We start from the raw sequence: 14,790 nt of genomic DNA on the forward strand, positions 1-14,790 counted from the left end.
ACAGGGTCTGTTTTAAGCACCAGCTTATCTGGTAAGATCGTGAGGAACGGTTCCTTTATGTACCGGGCTTGTAACTCACTTACGCGCCTGGCCGAAGTGATGGCAACCAGTAACGCTATCTTAAGGGTGAGGTGTTTTAGGGAAGTATCTACGAGAGGTTCAAAAGGGTCCTTAGTGAGGGCCTTGAGCACTAAGGAGAGGTCCCGGGGGGCTTCCCGCAGGCACTTACTGGGATGGGTCCTCTTGATGGATTTGAAAATACGTTTAACTAACGGATTATTGTTGACCAGCATGTCAAGGAATACTGATAGGGCTGCTGCCTGGACTGCCAGTCCATCTCTGCCCCATTCAGGAGACGGTTTAAAATGGTACTAATGATTTTCAGATTTCTATTTCCGGACCGCATTTTTAAAGTATATACCTTCCATACTTTGCTGTAAATTTTCCTGGCTACTGGTTTTCTACTTTGAAGTAGAGTATTTATCACCCTGGCAGAGAATCCCTTGTCTAGTAGCGCGCACTGTTCAGGATCTAAGCTACCAGTTTCAATGTCTGGATTTGGGGGCGATAGGCTCCCGATTGAAGTAGTAGATCGCTCTGGCTCAGAAGGATCCAGGGGTCTTCTTCCAACATCTTTTTCAGAGGAGTGAACCATGCCCTCTTTGGCCAGTAAGGTGCTAAAAGGATCACCATTATCCCTTCCAGCCTTGTCCTTGAATAGAGTTGGATTGGCGGAAATGCGTAGGTGAGGTTGAATCGCCAAGGCAACCCCAGGGAGTCTATTCCTAGAGAATCCTTCTCTCTTTTCAAGGAGAAATAATTTTCTACTTTCTAGTTGTTTGTCATAGCAAACAAGTCTACTTCTGAGGAACCCCATCTTCGAGTGAGTGCCGAGAAGATCTGGTGGTTCAATTCCCATTCCGTTGGATCCAGTTGTCTGCGACTTAGTAGATCTACCAGAACGTTGACCCTCCCTTTTATGTGGACCGCTTAAAGGGAGAGCAGATGGGTTTCTACTCAAGATAGTAAGTCATGGGCCACCCTCATGAGAGGTTTTGATCGCGTGTCCCCCTGGTAGTTGATATATGCCACTGTCGTGACATTGTCTGATAGTACCTGGATGTGTCTGCCCCCGATTTCTTTCTGAAAGGTGAGCATTGTTTCCCGTACAGCTGCAAGCTCTCTCTATTTGGAAGAAACTTCTTGCCCTGTGTGGAACCAGGTAGCCTAGTAGCCTATGTGGGCTCCCCAACCGAAATCGATTGCGTCCGTGGGGACTCTGATCTGGATAGGTGGAAGCCAGAGTCTTCCTTTGTCAGGGAATCCTTTTTAAAGCCAACAATCTTTCCGATAAGGAGAATGGAGATCTCCTCCTCCAATGCGGATGTCTTTGAGATGGCAGTGAAGTTGGCCCCATTGAACTGAGAGGACCCTTATGTTCCTTCTTGGTACCCTGGTTTCAGGGATCAATTGTTTTGTCGCATTGGCCAGCTTTGCTACTTTGTCTTCCAGCAAGAAGATCCTCTGGTGTAACCCAGAAATACCACCCACTGGGACGGGGTTCTGTTTGATTTTTTGCGTGTTGATCTTTCAGCCTAGCGAGGTGAGGAAAGTTTCGGTCGTTTGAAGGTTTGTTAACACTTCTGCTTTTGTTAGGCTGTAGATGAGAAAGTTGTCCAGATATGGTACTATCTGGACCCCTTTCAATCTGAGCTCCTGCATGACTTCTGCCACTATTTTTGTGAATATGCGAGGAGCTTATAAAATCCCAAAAGGAAGAGCCTGGTATTGGAAGAGATGGATCTGCCCTTCCATACTGATAACAAACCTCAGAAACCCCTGATGGCTGGGATGAATCAGGACATGAAGGTAAGCATCCTTCAGGTCTAGGGTTACAAGAAAGGCTGCTTCTGGAAGTAAGAATCTCACTGAAAAGATGGATTCCATCTTGAATTTCCTGTGTTGGTTTGATCAGTTAAGGCACTTTAGGTTTAGGATTAAACAATGTTTTCCAGAAGGTTTAGTCCTGAGAAAAACTTGGGAGTAGAAACCCAACGTTTGTTCTATGATCACTCTTTTGTTTAGTAGATCCGTGACAGCAACCTCCATGGCTTTCCTTAAGAGTAGTGAATCCGGAAGAGATGTGACACAGAAGCTGGATGGTGGCTTTGTCACAAATTCTATCCTGTATCCCTCCTTGCTGTTGCTAGAAGAAATGCCATAGTCTACCTCCTGGTAGGTTGGCGCCATTGGGATTTATTACTATTAGGCCTGGAGTTAGGGAAGAGGACGTTCAACATCCCCTTGTTTTTGTTGAAGACCCATCTTTGGGGATTTATCTTCTCCCCTTTAGATTTGGTTTCTCCTTTAGGGCGACAAAAAAACTTTCGGTTTCTCCTTACTTTTAGACAGGAATCTTTTGGATTTATCGGCTGACCTTGCCAGCACTTTGTCAAATTCCACACCAAACAGTAGGCTACCATCGAAAGAGATGTTACATAACTTGTTCTTAGACGCATAGTCCCCATCCCAGGTTTTGATCCAGAGGGTCTTCTGGCCATGTTAATAAGGCCAGTGGTGTGAGCTAATACTCTGACAGCTTCCACCGAAGCATCACTCATATATGCCACTCCCTTTTCTATCAAGAGTAGGGAATCTTGCACCTCTTCAATGCTGGGGACTTTCTCCAGGTGACCACAGAGTATTTTGAGCCAGAAAGTCACATTCCTGGCTACACCGGTATTGGCCATGTTGGGTTGAAAACCAGCCATCCCTGCTTCATACGTCCTCCTTAGCGTCAGGTCGATTTTCTTATCCAGTGGGTCTTTGAGAAGACCCATATCTTCAAAGGACAAATCTAATTTTTTAGAAACCCTGGCCAAAGATGCATCCAACTTTCGGCATTTGGCTGGGACACCTTCCATTTCTTCGAAAGGAAATCTTCTCTTTAAAGCCTTAGGAAAGACCAATTTTTTTTCCGGACATTCTCATTCCTTTTATTCTTTTAAGTGATTGGTGGACCAGAAATGATCTATTTTTGGTCTCTTGCGGACCTCTATATAACCAGTCACGGAGGGAGTCGGTGCTCTCGATCTTCTGTTATGTAGATAGCCTTAAGGAGTTCCTTCATTTCTTCCACTGGAAATAAGTGTTTAGGTATCTTTTGTGGCACTGCCTGGTCTCGTTCGTGGGAATCCAAGGTGCCATGAAAACCAACCATTAGACTTACCAGTAACAGTGTTTCTACGAACCTTCCAGGACAGCAACACATGAGAGATGAGAGGCTTCAACCCTACAGTAAACACAATCAGTTCAAAGCTGTTAAAAGGCCCCACCCTTCCCCTTGTCCCTCAGTTGTAGAAAAGTAGTTCTCCAACCGATTCATAAGGGATATACGTCACTTAGGTACTTACCACCTATTGTATACATTGTTTCCTCACCCTTTTATCTGGGCAGGAAGTATCCTGGAAGGTTCTTAGAAACACGGTTACCGCTAAGTCTAACGGTCAGTTTTCTCCTCTCACCTTCCAGGACAGCAACACATGAGAGGATAATAAAGTAACCACAGGCCTAGCTTAGGGTGGGACCACTGCCTGCAAGATCTTCCTGCCAAATGCCAGGCTTGCAGTGCGTTTTACCTCCACTCCATTATGAGTGATGCAGATCAGCAGGTTTGCCCCTCCGAAGTCTCTGCCTTCTTTGCTTCAAATGCAGGACCTATCTGGAGTGGAACTTAAAGATGAAATCAGAAAACGTGTTATATCAGTAGGTTAGAAAGAATGACTGTCTAAATCATCTAGCAATCATGGTCTATGATGTCTGTACCACTTCTTAGGACCACTGAAAGGACTAATCCAAGACTTGTCCTGTGAAACAAAGACACTACTTTGATCAACAAAGCGGATCTGGCTTAAAGACTACTCTGTTCAGGAGAATGAATTAAAAGGATGCTCCCTGACACACACAGCTCGCAGGCCCCCTTTAAATTACTATTTATTTATTTTCCATATTGATGGGTAAAGGGAAGCCCACCTAAGGGAAATAGATTAAGGGAAGGTTATTACCTGGGCTCATAAGCTGGACAGGTATGTACCCAAAGTACACCAAACCTATGACTTCCTTCACATGTGAATGTTGGCATGTCAGTTGTGAAAAATGCTCTATATACCAGAAACTCCCTATGTACCTGCCCATAAATGCAAATAAAATAAGCAGAAAGGAGCTTGGTAAAAGAATGCTTTTAACAATATCAGAGATCAGGTGTCCTACCTAATGCCTGGAACCATCATCCACTCCCTATAGACCTGTCCGCAAAAGTAATAAAATTAAGCAGAAAGGAGCTTGGTAAAAGAATGTTTTTAACCATACCGTAGAGATTAGATGTCCTACCAGATGTCTGGAACCATAATCCACTTCAATACCATTGGTTGCCTTTTGGTACTGATGAGGGATACCTTAAGGAGATCCCTACTTCAGAGTAAGTCCATAGCAGTAGCAGAACATTCACATTGGCTTACTGCAACCAGTTATGCTCAGAGAGTGATATGAGGGATACATATAGAACTGTAAACCGGGGACAGATTCAGTCCGGGAACTGTCCCCAGTCATCCTACCCTAGGCAACGGTGCGCCCCTAGGTGGCCATGTAACCAACAGAAATTTTACTAACAACTTCAATGTTGTGCATTTCCAATGCACAGAAAAATAAGGTATAATATAAAGACACCCCAACTTTCAGTGTGGTGTATTTCTAGTAAGCAAAAGAGTAGCCAAAAAATAGAAAAATATAGCCAAAATAAACAGAAAAGACACAAAATAAACTTCAATATTGTGTATTTCTGATGCTCAGCAAGGCACAGTCAACCCAGAACAGACGGACAACTTAGTATTGTGTATTTCTGATGAGCGACAAAACAACAGGAAAAGACACAAACACCCACATTGTGTATTTTTGAGATGCAGCCAGACCAGGCATGAAGTCAGAGTCATGGTGAATTCAACTAAAAAATAGCCAGTAGAGGGTAAGATTTATCCTAGGCATTGCTTGGACTCTAGCTGCTAAACCTTCATCCACCAGAGGAGAACCAGAGTAGTTCCAAATAATGGAAGTCTAAGGTGGGTGCATATACCACGGTAGTAGTAACTGTTACCGTACCATTGCATAAGTATGAGTAGGTGTAGTTAGCCCACACACACAGGGCAGCCATCAGGGGGGGACAGCCCATACACATGTAGGGGGCCCAGGTGTGCCGAGGGGCCCGGCCGCCCAGGCCACAACCAACAAGACCGAGTTGTTGCTGTTGTAGTAACTAGCAGTTGCTAAAGCAGGGCAGCTGCAGAGTAAGCAGATGCAGCTGAAGGGATGTCTCTGCTGGATTGCGCTGTCTCTCTGCTGAAAATGTGAGGCTGTCTCTTTGCTGAATATATGAGGACGTCTCTTTACTGGATTGGGATGTCTCTTTGCTGAATATATGAGGCTGGATCTTTACTGGATTGAGATGTCTCTTTGCTGAATATATGGGGATGTCGCTTTGCTGGATTGGATTCATTTTCATGTATTAAGTTGTAAGAGTGTTAAAATAAAAGTGGGTGCACTGAAGGACTTGGTGGGATGGCCAGTTGGCGGATTTGGTGGGACAGCCAGAGGGCGGGCCCTGCGGAATGTTGGTGGTCAGGCCCGGAGGGGGCCAGGCCTAAAGATGTTTAAGGGGCCCCAAAATTTCTGATGGCTGCCCTGCACACACAGGTGGGAGTCCAAGTCTCCCAGCATCTAAGGTCTTAATGAGCACAGACCTGGAGATCAATTAAGTCAGCCTCAGGAAGAGGTGGACACAATTTTAGCTTGGAGGCAATCAGACACCTGAAGGGCTTAACAAGCAAACATTAAATACAGGTTAGTATATGTAGCTCTTGTATAGAGGTTTTGCACCCAGAAAACCCTCTAGCAGGGTTGCAGAAAACAATGATTCTAGTTCATCAAGGGTTGGGCAGTAGCCCAAACCACCAGAGGTCCCAATTAACTCTTACACACCAACCGATCTAGCAGCAGTGTAAGGAGGAAACAAAAGGTTGGAGCTTGTTAAGTTGTTACACATACCATTTTAAAGCATGTTATAGCTATGCAGGTCCAGCATCTCTGAGGGACAAAGGGAAGGGTGGGCCTTTTAACAGCTGTGAACTGATTGTGTTTCCTGTAGGGTCGAGCCTCTCATCTCTCATGTGTTGCCCTCCTGGATACAGAGTCGAAGGAAGTCAATCGTGCCAGAGGGACGGCTAAAGATTTTCCCGTCTTCTCTCGGTGTACACTCCTCTGGATAGCGGATGATGTTGACGGCTGGTCCTCTCAAAAAAAAGTTAACCCCTTCACTGCCAGTGTAATTTTACAGTAAGAGTGCATATGTATAGCACTGATTACTGTAGAAATGTCACTGGTAACCCCAAAAGTGTCAAAAATGTCAGTCAAGGGTCCGATCTGTCCGCCGCAATGTCGCAGTACCGCAAAAAAAAATTGCAGATCGCCGCCATTACGCGCTAAAAAAAACAAAAATTACAAAAATCTTTCCCTTTGTTAGTAAACGCGATAACTTTTGCGCAAACCAATCAAAATACGCTTTTTGCGATTTTTTTTACCAAACAGAAGTAGCATAAAACAAATTGGCCGAAAATGTTAAAAATTTTTGATTTTCCATTTTTTTTGGGGGGAATTTCATATAAAAAAATGTGAAAAATATTGCTATTTTTGCAAAATTGATGCTCTTTTTTTGTTTATAGCGCATGATCAAAAAAATTTGCACAGGTGATCAAAAACCACCAAAAGAAAGCTCTGTTTGTGGGAAAAAAAGGACGTCAAATTTGTTTAGGTACAGTGTCGCACGACCGCGCAATTGTCCATTAAAGTCACGCAGTACCGAATCGCAAAATAGGCCCTGGTCAGGAAGGGGGTAAAATCTTCCGGGGCTTTTAATCACAGACCTAGGCTGAGTTAGCGCAAGACTACCAAACTGTTTGCTTCAAGAAGGCCATACTGACATATAGCTAAACCACTGGACGCTGCAGTCATACATATAGTGTGAGGTGCGTGAACTAGGCCTCAAGCCCTCTACTCAGTTTTAGTAATAAAACAGAGCGCTAAAGCGACCTCCAGCATATGGGGAATAGATGGAAAATCCAAAAAACAACTGAAGACAGGGGAGGGGGGAGGGGAAAAAAAAAAAAAAGCACCGACAAATAATAAAATTATACTAAAAATGAACATGAGAATGAAAATGAATATGGTACAAAACAATTAGGCTCAAAAATGGTACCATGAGCAGGTGGATGATCCTAAAAGAAAATGTCCAAGGCACTGAGCAGCTTTTCCACAGATGAGGAGGAGAATCTGTATAGACAAAAAGAAGAGGGGAGAAGCGCTCTAAGTGCAGACAGTTTTTTATTGATCACAAGGCAAAGTTATATACAACTCACTAGACGTGAAAGATAAAAAGGCTGTGTCTCTCCAACAGTCCTGCAGCCATCCTCTGGGGGGTGTCCTCCGTTCACATAAAGCTGTTTGCAGTACGATCACTGGTGGTGGGAGGAAAGGAAGCCGGCTGCCTCCCACATCAATCAGCGGTGAGCGGTCTGAAAGCTCCGGTCTGCGGCTACGTTGTGCAGATGGTAGCTGGAGGCACTCTCATAGGCAGGGATGGTGGGATCTGTCCGATGAGTACAGCATGCACGACGCGTTTCTGAGCATGCGCGGGGTCATCTACACCTCAGGTGCTAGAGTGCCGTAGTCTCTATTAGGTGTAAATAGTGCTGAACTGGATGATGATTGAATGAACACAGCTGAAAGAAGAGGCGGTAACGGCCCGAAAAATAGAGCAGTAACATCTACCAGTCAGGCAAGTGGCAGCTATGGAAAAAGTTAAGAGCATCTCAGATGTGGAGTGTGCTCGGTCGACTCCCCACAGATCCACATGTATGGGGGCTGGGCGACCACTTGTCACAATTTTATGCAATTTCAGCAATAAGAGATAGACAATAATAAAAACAGTAATAATAAAAATAAAGGAGTGAGCCCGGGCTCATCAGAGCACATAGGATTCATTCCAACTTTAAAAAAGCAACCATTAAAATGTGTTTAAGAAACAAGTGCACAGTATATCGCATATGCAATAAAGGGATAATATACATAAAAGCTGTAATGTGGGAGATCATGTAAACGGGTAGGGGGAAAAAAGGAAAAAAAAAAAAGGGGGGGGAGGGGGAAAAAGAAGGGACTCATATAATAAATTAGGATATAAAAACCCATATGTTGGTTTACGCATGTATACCATAATCACATAAAACCAGTGATATAAACAATTATGTTTTCCTGTATATAAAATATCTGATAGAGTAACTAATAAGATATCGCATATGTAGTGTGTATCAAAAAAACATATAAATATATATATATATATATATATATATATATATATATATAAAAAGAGAGACATATATATATATTGGGGATAAACATGAAAAAAGGCATAGGACTCAGCTTATATGATACGATGAAAGGATGCGTATACTCCATCAATAGATGTGTATGTTGTACCAAAAATGGACCCTGGTTATAGGATGGTATGCACATCTAGTTCTTCGTTTAACCCTCGAGGAGCGAGAACATCTAACGTGTAAATCCAAAAGGTCTCTCACATACATAATTTAGAGAAGCGTTCTCCTTCTGGCAAGTCTTTCGGAATAGATTCAATAACCCAAATTTTTAATCCCTCGGTGGATTTCCCATGAGTTTCTAAAAAATGTCGTGGGACACTATGGAGATCGCATCCACCTTCAATGAGACGGCGGTGTTTGCCAAATCACTGTCTGACTGGTCTGATGGTTCGACCCACATAAAGCAACTGGCACGGGCATATTAAACAATACACCACACACTCAGTTGAGCAGTTGTAGAAGTTGTCCAAGACAAAGGTTTTGTCATTATGTGTAAAGTCTTTTTGACCGTGTCGCACAAAATTACACATTTTGCATAACTTTTTACGGCATGCATACATGCCTTTCAAGGGGATCATCCATGGCAGATGATTAGTCACCTTGGTGTTCTTTAGTTTACTAGGCGCTATTTTGTTTTTCAAAGTAGTGGCCCTCCTATACGTCACTTTCGGCTTATCCAAGATGACCGAATTCAAGTGGGGGTCTTGTTTCAGGATGTCCCAATGTTTTGATAGAATTTTTTCCATTTTTCTATACTGACAACGGAACCTAGTGACAAACCGAACCGGGTGATGTTCGCTTTTAGCCCTAGAACTGGGAGGTTTTCCTGGAAGATAAGCCTCATAGGCTAAGTTAACCAGATCATCAGGGTAGCCCTTCTCTGAAAATTTTTTCTTCAGATGTTCACTTTGGGTTAAATAATCCCCATCCCTCGACAGAACTGGCCCTTCGGTATGTTTTTCGTCCACTGGGAATGATGATCTCCATTATAAGAGTTGTCTCAGTGGGAGAAATTATTTTCAAGAAACGATTACGATGTAGGCTGTTCTAAAAGTGCCCAACATCAGATCCGCCTCAGTGAGGACAAGCCTTTCAGAGATAGAGACCGAAGAATACCTCTGAATGACTTAGAAGATCTCCATGAACAGTTGTATGAACTGAAGAGGTCAGGAGTTATTCGGGAGTCCCTATGCTTCCCCCAGAGTGGTGGTACGCAAAAAGAATGGAACCATTAGGATGTGTATCGATTACAGTACCCTAAACCGTCGAAGCCAGAGAAAAGACTGCTTTCATTAGCCCTTTAGGCTTCTTCGAGTTCAATCGTATGCCTCAAGGATTGGCTGGGGCCTCAACGACCTTCCACACGCTCATGGAGAATACAGTGGGAGACATGCACTTAATTGAAGTTCTGGTCTGTCTCGATTATATCATTGTCTTTGGGAAGACTTTGGAGGAGTATGAAGCCCGTTTGGAGAAGGGGTTTCAAAGGCTTTATGAAGAAGGGCTGATATTGTCCCTGGAGAAATGCCAATTCTATCAGACTTCTGTCACCTCTCTAGGACACGTGGTGTCCGCTGCCGGAGTATCCACTGATCCGAAGAAGTTGCAGGCTGTTACTACTTGGCCTAGACCTACCAATGTAATGGAGTTACAGTCCTTTTTGGGTTTTTGTTCTTACTACCAGAGGTTTGTGAAGAATTTCTCTCAGAGAGTTGGTCCTTTGAATGTGCTGCTGAAGAGGGAAACAGAAGATGAAGGGCTGACTTCTCGGAAGAGAGAGGCACTCAGGAAAGGGCCTAGAGGATCTAAAGAGTCTATCCAGGCCCAGTGGGATGTCAAGTGTGAACAGGCCTTCTGGAAGTTAAAGGAGAGCCTGACTCAAGCCCCAGTCTTGGCTTATGCAGATCCAGCAAAACCTTATGAGCTTCATTTGGATGCCAGTAGAGATGGTTTAGGAGGAGTGTTATATCAGGAAGCTGAAGGAAGACTGTGCCCCACCGCTTATATAAGCCGCAGTTTGTCCCCCTCAGATAAGAATTACCCCATTCATAAGTTGGAGTTTCTGGCCCTTAAGTGGGCTGTAGTGGATAAGCTGAGGGACTACCTCTATGGGGCCTACTTCGTGGTCAAAACTGAAAACCCCTTGACATACTTACTGACCACTGCCAAGTTGGATGCCACGGGCCATAGGTGGTTAGCTGCCCTCTCTGAGTTCCAGTTTAGCTTGAAGTATCGGCCTGGCAAAGGAAACTTAGATGGTGAAGCTTTGTCTAGACGGCCTCATCCTGCTGAGAACAAAGAACAGGAGTGGGTGCATCTCACCTCTGAGGGAGTGCAAGCCACCTGCCAAGGAGTTGAGTACCGCATGAAGGGAGCCGTAGGAGCCAAAGTAGTTGGAGTTTCCCCTTCAGGGGTGCCCAAGTGTTATTGTGACTTGACTCACGTGAGAAGCGAAGAACTTCCTCAGTTATCGAAGGAGGATGTGAGGAAAGCACAGAGAGAAGATCCTTTGGGAGCAGTAATGCAAAAAGCTTTGAAGGCCAATAATCCCAAACTCCTATTGGAGAGTCCTGTAGTGGGGGCCAAGGTAGTCCATCGGGACTGGGAAAGAATGAAGCTAAGAGATGGAGTAATTTATCGGGTAAACGCTGTAGAAGAGTCAGGTGGAGTGTGTCAGCTATTCCTGCCTGAAAAATACAGGTTGACTGTTCTTGCAGCTTTACATGACTCACATGGACATTTAGGGCCTGACAGGACCTTTCAGTTGGTCAGGGATAGGTTCTATTGGCCCTTCATGAGGAAGGAAGTGGAAGCTTACTGCCACTCGTGTATTCGCTGTATCCAGAGGAAGACTCTACCACACCGAGCGGCTGCCATGGGCCATCTACGGAGTCATGGTCCCATGGAGTTGGTGTGTATCGACTTCCTGTGTCTCAAAGCTGATTTGGGTGGGCATGGAAATATTTTGGGAGTGACCGACCATTTCACCCAATATGCTCAGGCTTTTCCAACTCGGGATCAGAAGGCTAGTATGGTGGCCAAGGTGCTAGTTGAGAAGTTCTTTGTCCACTACGGGTTACCACAAAGATTACATTCTGATCAAGGAAGAGACTTTAAAAGTAAGCTGATAAAAAAAACTGTGTGGGCTGCTGAATACACTAAAATCCAGAACTACTCCCCATCACCCTCAAGGGGATCCTCAGCCGGAGAGATTCAATCGAACATTGCTGAATATGTTGGGGACACTACCTCTGGAAAAGAAGCAGAAATGGAGTGAATATGTTCCAGTACTAATTCATGCTTACAATAGTACTGTTAACGACTCCACGTGGTTTTCCCCGTATTACCTCATGTTTGGAAGAGAAGCTCGACTACCTGTCGACTTGGCTTTTGGTACCTTTGTGGATCATACCTCACAGGCCTCCTACAGGAGCTATGTCGACAGACTTTGGCGAAATTTGAAATGGGCTCATGAGAAGGTGATGGAAGCCTCGGCAGGTAGAGAACAACGGAATAAGAGGAACTTTGATTTGAAAGTGAGAGTGCAAGATCTGCAGCCCGCTGATAAAATGCTTCGGAGAAATCTGGCAGTGCCTGGGAAGCATAAGTTGGCTGATCGCTGGTGTTCTCAGCCCTTTGTCATTCACAGGAAGCTCCCTGGGCTACCTGTCTACCAAATCCACCCAGAGGGTAAGGTGGGATGGCTTAAGACTTGGCACAGGAATCACCTATTGCCTATTTCTGAAGCAGTTAGAACATCGTCTGAATGGAATGAAGAGGAGGATGCTCCTAGGGCCCCTAGACTATGGTCTCAACCTTCCAGAAGTTCTAGTCCAAAATCTGCAAGTGTAAAAGATGAAGAAGGGGATAGCGATGATGAAAGTGTGGCCATCCTGTGAGGGATTTTCTCCAAAGCTATCTTCACCCACTACTGAGTTGGCCCCTGCCCCTCTCCCTAAAAGAGAACTCAGTCAGGGATACAGCCCCCCTGTGGAGAAGTGTGGAGCCAAGGCAGATGGAAGAAGAGGCTGTATTGATCCCTGAGGATCCACTACCCAATGAAGATCTTTTTGTGCACTCTCCTCCATCTAGATTGGAAGAGTCTGTTGTTGATTGTCCAAGCTCTCCTCCCCTGGAGCCATTTGAAGATCTATACGGGAGTCAAGGCTCAGGAATATTTACACCTTCTGAGTAAGTGGACTGTGTTGAAGATAGACAAGAGGTGTCGGTGGACCCAGAGTCTTCAGTAGAGGAAAGTGCCATCAAAAATGATAGTGGAATATCCGCTAGATTGCGGAGAGAGATTCATCCTCCCAAAAGACTGACTTATAGTACTCTGGGGAAAAGTTCTGAGGAACAAATCTCTACAGCACAATGGTCCATGCCATCGACTGTACCCTCTGTTGATGACTCTAAAGGAGAAAGTTCTATTCCACCCACTAAGTTGGCGGCTGATTTTCTGCTAGCCTTTTGTGAGAGTGACCCAGATTTATTTGATAGCATGTGCAGTAAGTTATTAGATAGTGAATGTATTAATCAGTTTTCAGGTGCAATGAATGCTATTTTAGATTGTTGATTAAGACTTTTCATATGAATCAGCCTTGGTTTTCTCTGGGGAAGAATCTCTTTATCTTTGGAGGACCAAAGATGTTCAAGTGGGGGGAGGATGTAGATGTAGAATGACAGAACAAATAGTGTCAGTTGGGTCGGAGAAGGCTCAGGGCCGTAGAGGTGAAGAGGATACCCATGAGATAAGCCACCCCCTTGGGGGCAGGGCTACAAATGCAAAGAGGAATCAAGGAAAGGGAAGGGGAGTCCTCCATCCCTCAACTCAAGGGCCTGAATACCCGTAGCCTCACAAGCTGAACACAGGCAGAGGGAGGAGGTGTCCAGGTAAAAAAAAACAAACAGGGGATGAATGTCATCTTCAGCTCATGCTTTCAGAACAGGAAAAACAAGAACTGAGGAACAGCCGGTGGGCGGCCTTTCTAAACCTATCTGTGCTTGTGTTTCCTGCAGGAGGAGGAACCTATCTCTCATGTGACCGTCGTGGAGGATGACTTGGGAAATAATGAATGTCCTCTCATGGCTTCTCAGAGTAAGTAGAGTATCCCAGAGCTCTCTATGTCCTATCCAAATTTATTCAGCAATAACTTTCATAAAAAGCAACCCTTAGACTGTTCATTTAGCCAGGAAGAGTGACGGTTGCTGTGTGCCTGGCTGCCACTGCATTGATTTGGGAGAGGAACTTGTGGCAAATCAGCCGCCCTTACAGGGCTGAGTTCTGCAGTAAGCACACATATTCCATAACTGGAATATGCATTCTTACTTTTGGTCCAAGCTGGATATGCAAAAATATCCATACCTGGAATTCAGCTTTAAGATCCAGCATATAGAAACGAGTAGATCTGGTCTGATCAAACCAGAATATGAACAGTGCCTGGGAAATTTGCACAAACCTATAATAAATCAGGATCTCTGATCTCCTGGGTGAACCAACTTTTTTTTCTCCAGACTATGTGATAAAGGGTACATTTAAGGTTTCCATATCAGCCTAATACTTTACCAATCAAGGTCCTCATTTGAAGATCAACAAGCCACAGAGCCCTATGGCGCCGTTCTCACATTACATAATGCGTTATACTGCTAGCCTACACTTTTTTTTAATCAGAAAACATATACACATTATAAAACATAGCAGGGTCTGTGTATAAAATGTTCAATGCATGAATCCACATAGTCAGAACAAAAATGTGCTGTATTTTCTCCAGTGCGATTAGTTCCTTTATAATCATCGCCATCTAGTGACCATAATGCATTTTTTCTTTGAAGAAATAACCTCAAAACAGGAAAAAAAATGCATTATGGTCACTAGATGACGCTGACAATACAGGAACTAATTGTATTAGAGAAAACATGGCAAATTTGTATTCTGATTGTGCAGTTTATGACAGTCAGTACAGATTTCGGCCGACAGACAGCAGATTAGCAAGACTGGGCATGCTCAGAAAAGAAAAAAGACAAGGAAAGTTAACCATCACATGACATCACTTCTGCAGTCGGCTGTTGTTGGCCGACAAAATTCGTGAGCAGTCTTTTGCAGTTTGCAACAGACACGACAGCCCTGGACAAAAGACGGCCGATCGTTCGGCCGACGATCAGTACGTGTGTACGGGGCTTTACACTCTCCTGTATTCTGAGCACTATGGACTCCTTACTAGCCCCCTGCACTTTGTACTTTGCACCTGTGACCTCTGCACTCGGTGTGCAAAATTTGAAAGTGTGACATGTTAGGCAATAATTTACTTGA

The sequence above is a fragment of the Pelophylax lessonae genome, assembly GCF_965119305.1.
Source record: "Pelophylax lessonae genome assembly, chromosome: 2".
In the NCBI taxonomy this organism is placed as follows: domain Eukaryota; kingdom Metazoa; phylum Chordata; class Amphibia; order Anura; family Ranidae; genus Pelophylax; species Pelophylax lessonae.